Source organism: Symphalangus syndactylus, chromosome 11, assembly GCF_028878055.3.
Source record: "Symphalangus syndactylus isolate Jambi chromosome 11, NHGRI_mSymSyn1-v2.1_pri, whole genome shotgun sequence".
Lineage (NCBI taxonomy): Eukaryota > Metazoa > Chordata > Mammalia > Primates > Hylobatidae > Symphalangus > Symphalangus syndactylus.
This window is the reverse complement of record NC_072433.2, coordinates 12,628,465-12,640,509: the sequence shown is the minus strand read 5'-3', so window position 1 is coordinate 12,640,509 and position 12,045 is coordinate 12,628,465. Positions and strand designations below refer to the sequence as shown.

Below are 12,045 nucleotides of genomic sequence, written 5' to 3'. Positions count from 1 at the left end.
AGAGGAAAAGATCATAGTAGTGGTTGTGGCCAAGGGTCATTTGCTTGACTCCTGGGGGATCCACCCTAGAGAGATGCAGGTCAGCAACTGCTCAGTGCAGTTAGCCCAAGATGGAGGGTTTGTGCTGTGGGTCCAAGCCAGGGGTTTTCTGTCTGGTGACAAGCTATGTAGGGTATGGGGGACTTGTGGGAAATTGGTTGGTCTCTTCTCCTTAGGTTGACTGCAGCTCATTGGAGGTGTGGATAAGGCACTTGGAATCTTTGCTCCTTTGTTAGTCTGAAGGTGGCAAGGCATGTCCCACTGCAGAGGCAGTGGCAAAGAGGCTTTCAGTTGCCCCCAGTTACTGAGTTGGTACTGGCTCGGTAGCTCTGGCAGGGGGTGGTTGGAGGCCCAGGGCTGGAGGACCTGCCCAGTGAGGAGATATGGGAATGGGTACCCATGTAACAGTCTGGGCACTTTTCTGTAGGGCTGCTGTGGTATGCTTGGAGCCCGGTCCAGTCCTAGTCACCTCAGATTTTCCAGAACCTGGAGGTGTTACCAGTGAAGGCTGTGAAACAGCAAAGCTGTTGCCAGCTTAAAGGCACCTGTGGGAAGTGGCTGGAGACCGTGGTTGCGAGGTCTCATCCAGCGAGCAGGAACAGGATTGGCCACTTAAAACAGTCTGGCCACATTTTAGTAGAGCAGCTGTGCTGTGTCCACTTCAGCCCCTGGTTGCCTCAGACACCCTGAAGCCCAAAGACTGGAATGGCTAAGTTGCCCAAACAACAAAGATGGTGGCCTGCCCCTCTGTCTAGGGGGAATTCAGATCTGTGTCAGCTGGAAAGCTTTGTTGGGGGTGGCTGGAGGCCCTGGTTGGGAGGTCCTGCCCAGTGAAAAAGAATGGGATCAGGTACCTGCTTAAAGCAGCAGTCTGGCCATGTTTTGATAGAGCGGCTGTGCTGTGCTGTGGGAATCCCTTCTGCCTTGGGTGGACTCAAGACTCTTCAAAGCCTGAAGGCTAGAATGGCTAAGGTGCCTGAATAGCAAAGATGGCAGCCCGCCCCTCCTCCCAGGAGTGCCTTCTTAGGGAGGTGCAATGCTGCTATTGGTAGCTGGCTAGAATTCCAAGTAAGTGGGTCTTAACTTGTGAGGTGCTGTGGAAATGGGGCCTGTGGGCTGTTGCTGTTCAGCCCCGTAGATTCAGCCTCTTTTCTAGGGGTATGTACAGGAGTCTAACATCCTACTTTGCTGTAGCTGCAGCTACTTTTGCTGGAAAGCCCTAGTATCTAAGCCTCCAGGGTCTCCATGCATGCCTGAGTGGCTGCTCTGCTGAGACTCTACATAGCTCTGTCTGTCAGACTGAAGACCGAAGGCCCTGGTGGAGTGGGTTCACAAGATCTGACCTGAGGGTTGCAAAGATCTGTGGGAGAAGCGTGATTTCCCTGGGTTTCTCTTTGACTCACCACTTCACTAGGTTGGGGAGAATCCACTGGCTCTGTGTTGTTCCCAGGTGGCCGTTGTCCTGCTTTGTTTTTCTTTGTTCTCTGTAGGTCAGGTTGTTTCCTGGATTAATTCCAATGTGAGTGCCTGGATGTTTCATTCGAAGATGTTGTATTTACTTGCCCCTTCTGTTTCTCTCCTAGAGCCAGGCACACTAACTGCTTCTAGTCAGCCATCTTGGCCACTTCACATCCCCACCCTTTTCCTTTCTCTTTGTATATTTTTATTTCAGGAAGTGGCAGAATACTGAGATAGATAGTGAGAAATGAGTAAAAATTAGAACAGTTCATAGAAATGGGCCAAGTTATCCAAAGGTTTGTCCAGGCTAAGTATTGCAAAACCTGAGATTTGCTGAATTGTGGATTTGTTTCCCTAAGGAATAGAAAAATTGAATTTGTGTTGGTAGATGAAAGACAAGGAATCTCAATATGAATTATTTATTAGGTATGTGTGCCTCTTGCTACTATGTATGCCATTACTGTTCAGGGGTCTGTGGAGTAGTATGTTTCATTTTCCAGAATATAAATTAAATGACAGTTTTGCATTTCTATTTGATGTGTGATTTGTGATAAAAACCTCTCTCTGCCAAAGGAGAGTTTTCTTTTGATGGATATATGAAAGGCATTTTAATTATTTAAAATGTGGAAATGGCTTTTGCTCTTTTTAGTACATATAAAAAGTTTATATAAAAATGAATATAATGGGAGTTGAATCTCCCTCCTTCCACAGATTCTTAGGCCTTTGTATGGAGTTAAATGGGCATTAAATAGTTGAACTCTCCTTCTTACCTATTTTTCAATTTAAAACTCCTTAGAGAGAGGTCGTGTAGTCATGTTCAAATTTATTAGGGTTCAATATTTATAAAACTTTAGGATAAATTTTACCTCAGTCTCCAAATCTTTGGGGATTTAAAAAATATGTTGGTTATTGATTTCTCACTTATTTTATTATAATAACATACTTCATAGGATTACAGTCTTTTTACATTTATTAAGACTTGTTTTTATAGCCCAGCATGTAGTCTAACTTGGTAAATATTCCATGTGCATTTGAAAAGAATTTCTAATTTTCAATTATTGAATGTAATGTTCTATAAATGTCAATTAGGTCAATTAGGCAGATAATGTTAAATTATCAATATCCTTACTGATATTTTTAAGGTCTCCTTTTCCTTTCAATTACTGAGGGGTGATAAAATCCTCAACTGAGAATGCGGATTTATCTTTTTCTCACTTTACTTTGACAATTTTTGCTTTGTGTACCTTAAAGATCCTTTAGGTGCATACAGATTTTAAAATATTATGTATTCATGATGAATTTATTCTTATATTATTATGACATGTTGATCCTCTTTATCTCTGGTAGTATTCCTTGATTTGAAGTCTATTTTGTCTGGGATAGTAATATAGCCATATGAAGTTTTTATTTGGTGATTTCCTTTCAAACTATCTGAGTCTTTATGTTTAAAGAGAGTCTCTTCCAAAACACATGAATTTGTATCTTGCTTTTTAAAAATCCTGTTTGATAATCTCTTTTAATTGGACTGTTTAATCCATTTACATTTAGTGTAATTATTGATATGGTTGTTTTCTGGCTTTTGTTGTTTCTGGTGAGAAGTCAGCCAACATTCTCATTGTTTCCCTATGAAGAATATGTCTTTTTTCTCTGTCTATTTTTCAGGCTTTCTTTTTACATTTGATTTTCAGCAATTTGAGTAAGATGTGCCTATGTATGGTGTTTGGGTATTTATTTTGCTTGGGTTCATTGAGCTTTTTGAGTCTGTATGTTACTGGTTTTGATCAAACATAACAAATGTTTTGGGTTAATATTTTGCCAAGTTTTTTTTTTTTTGCCCCTCTCTCTTCTAGGACTTCAATTTTACCTGTTATTGTTGTTTCGTTCATTGTTTTTTCTCTGAAATTTTTCCCCTTTGTGCTTTAGTTTCGGTGATTTCTCTTGACCCTTAGTCTCAGTCTAGCGAGGTCTTAAGTCTCTTGAGTGTTAGTCTAGTGAGGTGGCTATAAAACAAAATACAGGTTTTAAACAACAAAAATTTATTTCTCAGTTCTGGTGGCTGGGAAATCCAAGAGCAAGGTGCTGGAAGATTTGGTGTCATAGATGGTGCCTTCTTGTGGTGTTCTCACATGGTGGATGGGCAGGACAACTCTCTAGGGCCTCTTTTATAAGTGCACTAATGCCATTCATTTTATCGTCTTCCAAAGGTTCTCCACCTCAAATACCATCACATTGGGGATTAGGTTTCAACATATGAATTTTGAGGTAACACAGACATTTAATCTGTTGCACTTATCTTCATGTTCACCAATCCTACTTTTGTTGCTCTTTTCTGCCTTGTTTTCTTTTATATTTTGTCTGGAATTTGTATTTGTAATCAGTAGAGGAGTCAGCCTGATATGATGTAATTCATCATTACTGGAAGCTGGTGGCTTTTTATTTCAAATAAAAGAAGATATAGGGATAAAAATATGGGAATACACTATGTTAAGAAAGCCCTCTCTGTTTTTCCTTTTTTTGGCCTATTCATCATTTGTTTCATAAAAGTGCAACAGGCTGGGCATGGTGGCTCATGCCTGTAATCCCAGCACTTTGGGAGGCCGAGGTGGGTGGATCACGAGGTCAGGAGATCGAGACCATCCTGGCTAACACAGTGAAACCCCACCTCTACTAAAAATACAAAAAATTAGCTGGGCATGGTGGCAGGCACCTGTAGTCCCAGCTACTTGGGAGGCTGAGGCAGGAGAATGGTGTGAACCCGGAAGGTGGAGCTTGCAGTGAGCAGAGATTGTGCCACTGCACTCCAGCCTGGGCGACAAAGGGAGACTCCATCTCAAAAAAAAAAAATAAATAAAAATAAATAAATAAAAAAGTGAAACTGTGTCCTATTGATTAAAAATTATATTCCTATTCCTTTTTCCATGAAATTACCCTTGGATAAGCAGAACTTTGTATATATTTGCCATTAATTGTTTCAGAATTAGAAAATATTTCTACCTAAAACACTGGAAATTAAAATGTGTACATTTATAGGCAGCACTATCTGTTTTTTTTTTTGTTTTTGTTTTTTATTATACTTTAGGTTTTAGGGTACATGTGCACAATGTGCAGGTTTGTTACATATGTATCCACGTGCCATGTTGATTTCCTGCACCCATTAACTCGTCATTTAGCATTAGGTATATCTCCTAATGCTGTCCCTCCCCCCTTCCCCCACCCCACAACAGTCCCCGGAGTGTGATGTTCCCCTTCCTGTGTCCATGAGTTCTCATTGTTCAATTCCCACCTATGAGTGAGAACATGCGGTGTTTGGTTTTTTGTCCTTGCGATAGTTTACTGAGAATGATGTTTTCCAATTTCATCCATGTCCCTACAAAGGACACGAACTCATCATTCTTTATGGCTGCATAGTATTCCATGGTGTATATGTACCACATTTTCTTAATCCAGTCTATTGTTGTTGGACATTTGGGTTGGTTCCAAGTCTTTGCTATTGTGAATAGTGCTGCAATAAACATACGTGTGCATGTGTCTTTATAGCAGCATGATTTATAGTCCTTTGGGTATATACCCAGTAATGGGATGGCTGGGTCAAATGGTATTTCTAGTTCTAGATCCCTGAGGAATCGCCACACTGACTTCCACAATGGTTGAACTAGTTTACAGTCCCACCAACAGTGTCAAAGTGTTCCTATTTCTCCACATCCTCTCCAGCACCTGTTGTTTCCTGATTTTTTAATGATGGCCATTCTAACTGGTGTGAGATGGTATCTCACTGTGGTTTTGATTTGCATTTCTCTGATGGCCAGTGATGATGAGCATTTCTTCATGTGTTTTTTGGCTGCATAAATGTCTTCTTTTGAGAAGTGTCTGTTCATGTCCTTTGCCCACTTTTTGATGGGATTCTTTGTTTTTTTCTTGTAAATTTGTTTGAGTTCATTGTAGATTCTGGATATTAGCCCTTTGTCAGATGAGTAGGTTGCAAAAATTTTCTCCCATTCTGTAGGTTGCCTGTTCACTCTGATGGTAGTTTCTTTTGCTGTGCAGAAGCTCTTTAGTTTAATGAGATCCCATTTGTCAATTTTGGCTTTTGTTGCCATTGCTTTTGGTGTTTTAGACATGAAGTCCTTGCCCACGCCTATGGCCTGAATGGTATTGCCTAGGTTTTCTTGTAGGATTTTAATGGTTTTAGGTCTAACATTTAAGTCTTTAATCCATCTTGAATTAATTTTTGTATAAGGTGTAAGGAAGGGATCCAGTTTCAGCTTTCTACATATGGCTAGCCAGTTTTCCCAGCACCATTTATTAAATAGGGAATCCTTTCCCCATTTCTTGTTTTTGTCAGGTTTGTCAAAGATCAGATAGTTGTAGATGTGCGGCATCATTTCTGAGGGCTCTGTTCTGTTCCATTGATCTATGTCTCTGTTGTGGTACCAGTACCATGCTGTTTTGGTTACTGTAGCCTTGTAGTATAGTTTGAAGTCAGGTAGGGTGATGCCTCCAGCTTTGTTCTTTTGGCTTAGGATTGACTTGGCGATGCGGGCTCTTTTTTGGTTCCATATGAACTTTAAAGTAGTTTTTTCCAATTCTGTGAAGAAAGTCATTGGTAGCTTGAAGGGGATGGCATTGAATCTATAAATTACCTTGGGCAGTATGGCCATTTTCACGATATTGATTCTTCCAACCCATGAGCATGGAATGTTCTTCGATTTGTTTGTATCCTCTTTTATTTCATTGAGCAGTGGTTTGTAGTTCTCCTTGAAGAGGTCCTTCATATCCCTTGTAAGTTGGATTCCTAGGTATTTTATTCTCTTTGAAGCAATTGTGAATGGGAGTTCACTCATGATTTGGCTCTCTGTTTGTCTGTTATTGGTGTACAAGAATGCTTGTGATTTTTGTACATTGATTTTGTATCCTGAGACTTTGCTGAAGTTGCTAATCAGCTTAAGGAGATTTTGGGCTGAGACAATGGGGTTTTCTAGATATACAATCATGTCATCTGCAAACAGGGACAATTTGACTTCCTCTTTTCCTAACTGAATACCCTTTATTTCCTTCTCCTGCCTGATTGCTCTGGCCAGAACTTCCAACACTATGTTGAATAGGAGTGGTGAGAGAGGGCATCCCTGTCTTGTGCCAGTTTTCAAAGGGAATGCTTCCAGTTTTTGCCCATTCAGTATGATATTGGCTGTGGGTTTGTTGTAGATAGCTCTTATTATTTTGAGATACGTCCCATCAATACCTAATTTATTGAGAGTTTTTAGCTTGAAGGGTTGTTGAATTTTGTCAAAGGCCTTTTCTGCATCTATTGAGATAATCATGTGGTTTTTGTCTTTGGTTCTGTTTATATGCTGGATTACATTTATTGATTTGCGTATGTTGAACCAGCCTTGCATCCCAGGGATGAAGCCCACTTGATCATGGTGGATAAGCTTTTTGATGTGCTGCTGGATTCGGTTTGCCAGTATTTTATTGAGGATTTTTGCATCAATGTTCATCAAGGATATTGGTCTGAAATTCTCTTTTTTGGTTATGTCTCTGCCAGGCTTTGGTATCAGGACGATGCTGGCTTCATAAAATGTGTTAGGGAGGATTCCCTCTTTTTCTATCGATTGAAATAGTTTGAGAAGGAATGGTACCAGTTCCTCCTTGTACTTCTGGTAGAATTCAGCTGTGAATCCATCAGGTCCTGGACTCTTTTTGGTTGGTAAGCTATTGATTATTGCCACAATTTCAGAACCTGTTATTAGTCTATTCAGAGATTCAACTTCTTCCTGATTTAGTCTTGGGAGGGTGTATGTGTCGAGGAATTTATCCATTTCTTCTAGATTTTCTAGTTTATTTGCATAGAGGTGTTTGTAGTATTCTCTGACGGTAGATTGTATTTCTGTGGGATCGGTGGTGATATCCCCTTTTTCATTTTTTATTGCGTCTATTTGATTGTTCTCTCTTTTCTTCTTTATTAGTCTTGCTAGTGGTCTATCAATTTTGTTGATCTTTTCAAAAACCAGCTCCTGGATTCATTAATTTTTTGAAGGGTTTTTTGTGTCTCTATTTCCTTCAGTTCTGCTCTGATTTTAGTTATTTCTAGCCTTCTGCTAGCTTTTGAATGTGTTTGCTCTTGCTTTTCTAGTTCTTTTAATTGTGATGTTAGGGTGTCAATTTTGGATCTTTCCTGCTTTCTCTTTTGGGCATTTAGTGCTATAAATTTCCCTCTACACACTGCTTTGAACGTGTCCCAGAGATTCTGGTGTGTTGTGTCTTTGTTCTCGTTGTTTCAAAGAACATCTTTATTTCTGCCTTCATTTCATTATGTACCCAATAGTCATTCAGGAGCAGGTTGTTCAGTTTCCATGTAGTTGAGCGGTTTTGAGTGAGTTTCTTAATCCTGAGTTCTAGTTTGATTGCACTGTGGTCTGAGAGACAGTTTGTTATAATTTCTGTTCTTTTACATTTGCTGAGGAGAGCTTTACTTCCAACTATGTGGTCAATTTTGGAATAGGTGTGGTGTGGTGCTGAAAAAAATGTATATTCTGTTGATTTAGGGTGGAGAGTTCTGTAGATATCTATTAGGTCCACTTTATGTAGAGCTGAGTTCAATTCCTGGATATCCTTGTTAACTTTCTGTCTCGTTGATCTGTCTAATATTGACAGTGGGGTGTTAAAATCTCCCATTATTATTGTGTGGGAGTTTAAGTCCCTTTGTAGGTCACTCAGGACTTGCTTTATGAATCTGGGTGCTCCTGTGTTGGGTGCATATATATTTAGGATAGTTAGCTCTTCTTTTTGAATTGATCCCTTTACCATTATGTAATGGCCTTCTTTGTCTCTTTTGATCTTTGTTGGTTTAAAGTCTATTTTATCAGAGACTAGGATTGCAACCCCTGCCTTTTTTTGTTTTCCAGTTGCTTGATAGATCTTCCTCCATCCCTTTGAGTCTATGTGTGTCTCCGCACGTGAGATGGGTTTCCTGAATACAGCACACTGATGGGTCCTGACTCCTTATCCAGTTTGCCAGTCTATGTCTTTTAATTGGAGCATTTAGCCCATTTACATTTAACGTTAATATTGTTATGTGTGAATCTGATCCTGTCATTATGATGTTAGTTGATTATTTTGCTCGTTAGTTGCTGCAGTTTCTTCCTAGCCTTGATGGTCTTTACAATTTGGCATGTTTTTGCAGTGGCTGGTACCGGTTGTTCCTTTCCACGTTTAGTACTTCCTTCAGGAGCTCTTTTAGGGCAGGCCTGGTGGTGACAAAATCACTCAGCGTTTGCTTGTCTGTAAAGTATTTTATTTCTCCTTCACTGATGAAGCTTAGTTTGGCTGGATATGAAATTCTGGGCCGAAAATTCTTTTCTTTAAGAATGTTGAATATTGGCCCCTACTCTCTTCTGGCTTGTAGAGTTTCTGCTGAGAGATCAGCTGTTAGTCTGATGGGCTTCCCTTTGTGGGTAACCTGACCTTTCTCTCTGGCTGCCCTTAACATTTTTTCCTTCATTTCAACTTTGGTGAATCTGACAATTATGTGTCTTGGAGTTGCTCTTCTCGAGGAGTATCTTTGTGGCGTTCTCTGTATTTCCTGAATCTGAATGTTGGCCTGCCTTGCTAGATTGGGGAAGTTCTCCTGGATAATATCTTGCAGAGTGTTTTCCAACTTGTTTCCATTCTCCCCATCATTTTCAGGTACACCAATCAGATGTAGGTTTGGTCTTTTCACATAGTCCCAAATTTCTTGGAGGCTTTGTTCATTTCTTTTTATTCTTTTTTCTCTAAACTTCCCTTCTCTCTTCATTTCATTCATTTCATCTTCCATCAGCTATACCCTTTCTTCCAGTTGATCGCATCTGCTACTGAGCTTCTGCAATCTTCGCGTAGTTCTCGAAACTTGGCTTTCAGCTCCATCATCTCCTTTAAGCCCTTCTCTCCATTGGTTATTCTAGTTATCCAGTCTTCTAATTTTTTTTCGAAGTTTTTAACTTCTTTGCTATTGTTTTGAATTTCCTCTCGTAGCTCAGAGTAGTTTGATCGTCTGAAGCCTTCTTCTCTCAACTCGTCAAAGTCATCCTCCATCCAGCTTTGTTCTGTTGCTGGTGAGGAACTGCGTTCCTTTGGAGGAGGAGAGGTGCTCTGCTTTTTAGAGTTTCCAATTTTTCTGCTCTGTTTTTTCCCCATCTTTGTGGTTTTATCTACTTTTTGTCTTTGATGATGGTGATGTACAGATGGGTTTTTGGTGTGGATGTCCTTTCTGTTTCTTAGTTTACCTTCTACCAGACAGCACCCTCAGCTGCAGGTCTGTTGGAGTTTACTAGAGGTCCACTCCAGACCCTGTTTGGCTGGGTGTCGGCAGTGGTGGCTGCAGAACAGTGGATTTTCATGAGACCACAAATTCAGCTGTCTGATAGTTCCTCTGGAAGTTTTGTCTCAGAGGAGTACCTGGCCGAATGAGGTGTCAGTCTGTCCCTACTGGGGGGGTGCCTCCCAGTTAGGCTGCTCAGGGGTGAGGGACCCACTTTAGGAGGCAGTCTGTCCGTTCTCAGATCTCCAGCTGTGTGCTGGGAGAACCACTACTCTCTTCAAAGCTGTCAGTCAGACAGGGACATTTAAGTCTGTGGAGGTTCCTGCTGAGTTTTTGTTTGTCTGTGCCCTGCCCTCAGAAGTGGAGCCTGCAGAGGCAGGCAGGCCTCCTTGAGCTGTGGTGGGCTCCACCCAGTTCGAGCTTCCTGGCTGCTTTGTGTACCTAAGCAAGCCTGGGTAATGGCGGGCGCCCCTCCCCCAGCCTCACTGCCGCCTTGCAGCTTGATCTCAGACTGCTGTGCTAGCAATCAGTGAGACTCCGTGGGCATAGGACCCTCCGAGCCAGGTGCGGGACACAATCTCCTAGTGTGCCATTTTCCAGGCCTCAAGCAGAAATGCAGAAATCACCCGTCTTCTGTGTCGCTCGGGCTGGGAGCTGGAGACCGGAGCTGTTCCTTTTCGGCCATCTTGGCTCCACCTCTATCTGTTTTGTTTTTAATGGACACTTAACATGTGTCAGGTTAAGCATTTTACATATATTAACTCATTTAATTCTCACATCAACCCAGTGAGGGAGGTATGATGATTGGCCCTATTTTCCTGATGAGGAAACCGAAGCACAGAGAGATTAAACCAGGAAGTAGTGGAGCCAGAATTTGAACTACGGCATTCTGGCATTATTAGAGTCTGCATTCTTAACTACTTTGCTCTGCTACCTCTCGCAATTTCTGCTGCGTGTAATAATTATGCTCTGGGTATGTTTATACTTGTGAATTTCTCAAGTTTTTCAATAGTATCTACCCTATTGGATTATAAATCACTTCAAGAACAGGAATCACATACTCTCTACTATGTCAGATACTCAGAAAAGGCTAAAACACAACTTTTCTTAGAAATCTTGCTTACAAATCCTGGCAGTATTAATCATTTTTTTTCTTCTGTACTTACAGCTCAGCATTTGCCTTTCTAATGAATGACTATTTTTTTTCTTCCTTATACTGCAGCTAGTAGTTTATAGGCTTGGCCCTCCCATTGGGTTGTGAGGTCATTGTGGGTAGAGACCATGCCTTCATCATGGAATGTTATTCCAGAACTGTGATGGTAAAAATATCCTCCTTTTTGCCAGACAAAGAATCTTTGCACATCCATATATTTATCTTATTTACAATGGGAATACTTTATATTTGTGTTTTACTTTCAGCTTTCCAAAGTCCTTTCATATCTACCATCTATTTATCTTTATGGAAAAAAATGTCATGAGCTTTCATTTATTACTTCAGTAAATATTTCTTGAGCACCTATTATGTGCCGATACTGTTCTAGTTGTTTAGGTTATAGCAATGAACAAAACAAAGTCTGTCCTTTCATGTAGATTACACTCTTGTGAGAAGGTAAAGATAATAAAGCAAAATAAATAATGTGCTAGGTGGTGATAAGTACTTCGAAGAAAAATAATATGGGGTAAAGAGATAGAATGTGGTAGAGGGTACTACTTTAGGTGGTATGATCTGGAAGGCAACTATAAGTAAGTAATATTTGAGTAGAGACCTGAATGAAGTTAAGGAGCAAACTGAAAATATATGGAGTTTAGGAGAGTTCCAGACAGAGGAATTAACAAAGACACAGGCCCTTAAGTTGAGAAAAACAGCAAGGAGGCCATACTGGAAGTGGGAGAGAAATGAGATGGAAAGGTAGTTGTGGTGGTAGCATGTGTGGGAGGTAGATCATGGAGGGCCTTGTAACATATGGTAAGGACTTTGGATTTCATTCTAAGTTTGATGGAAATCATTGGAACATTTTCTACCCCAATGAGGAGTGACATCTGAATTATGTTTAAAAAGTTTAATCTGAATGCTGTGTAGGGAATGGCTTATATGGGGAGCAAGAGTAGAATCAGAGAGACCAATTATGAGGCTGTTGAAAGAATCCAGGCCAGAGAGTTGGCTGCTTAAACAAGGGTGGTAGTAGTGGAAGTGGTAAGAAGTGTTTAGATTCTGGATATATTTGAAGTTAGAACCAAGCGCCAAGCGAACT

General features: G+C 40.6%; 1 protein-coding gene across 16 annotated transcripts in view; it reads left to right on the top strand.

Annotated features, from left to right (window-relative positions):
• XKR9 (XK related 9) overlaps positions 1-12,045 on the top strand; it is a 114,120-nt gene that overhangs the window by 76,646 nt on the left and 25,429 nt on the right. The gene's annotated exons all lie outside the window — the stretch shown is intronic.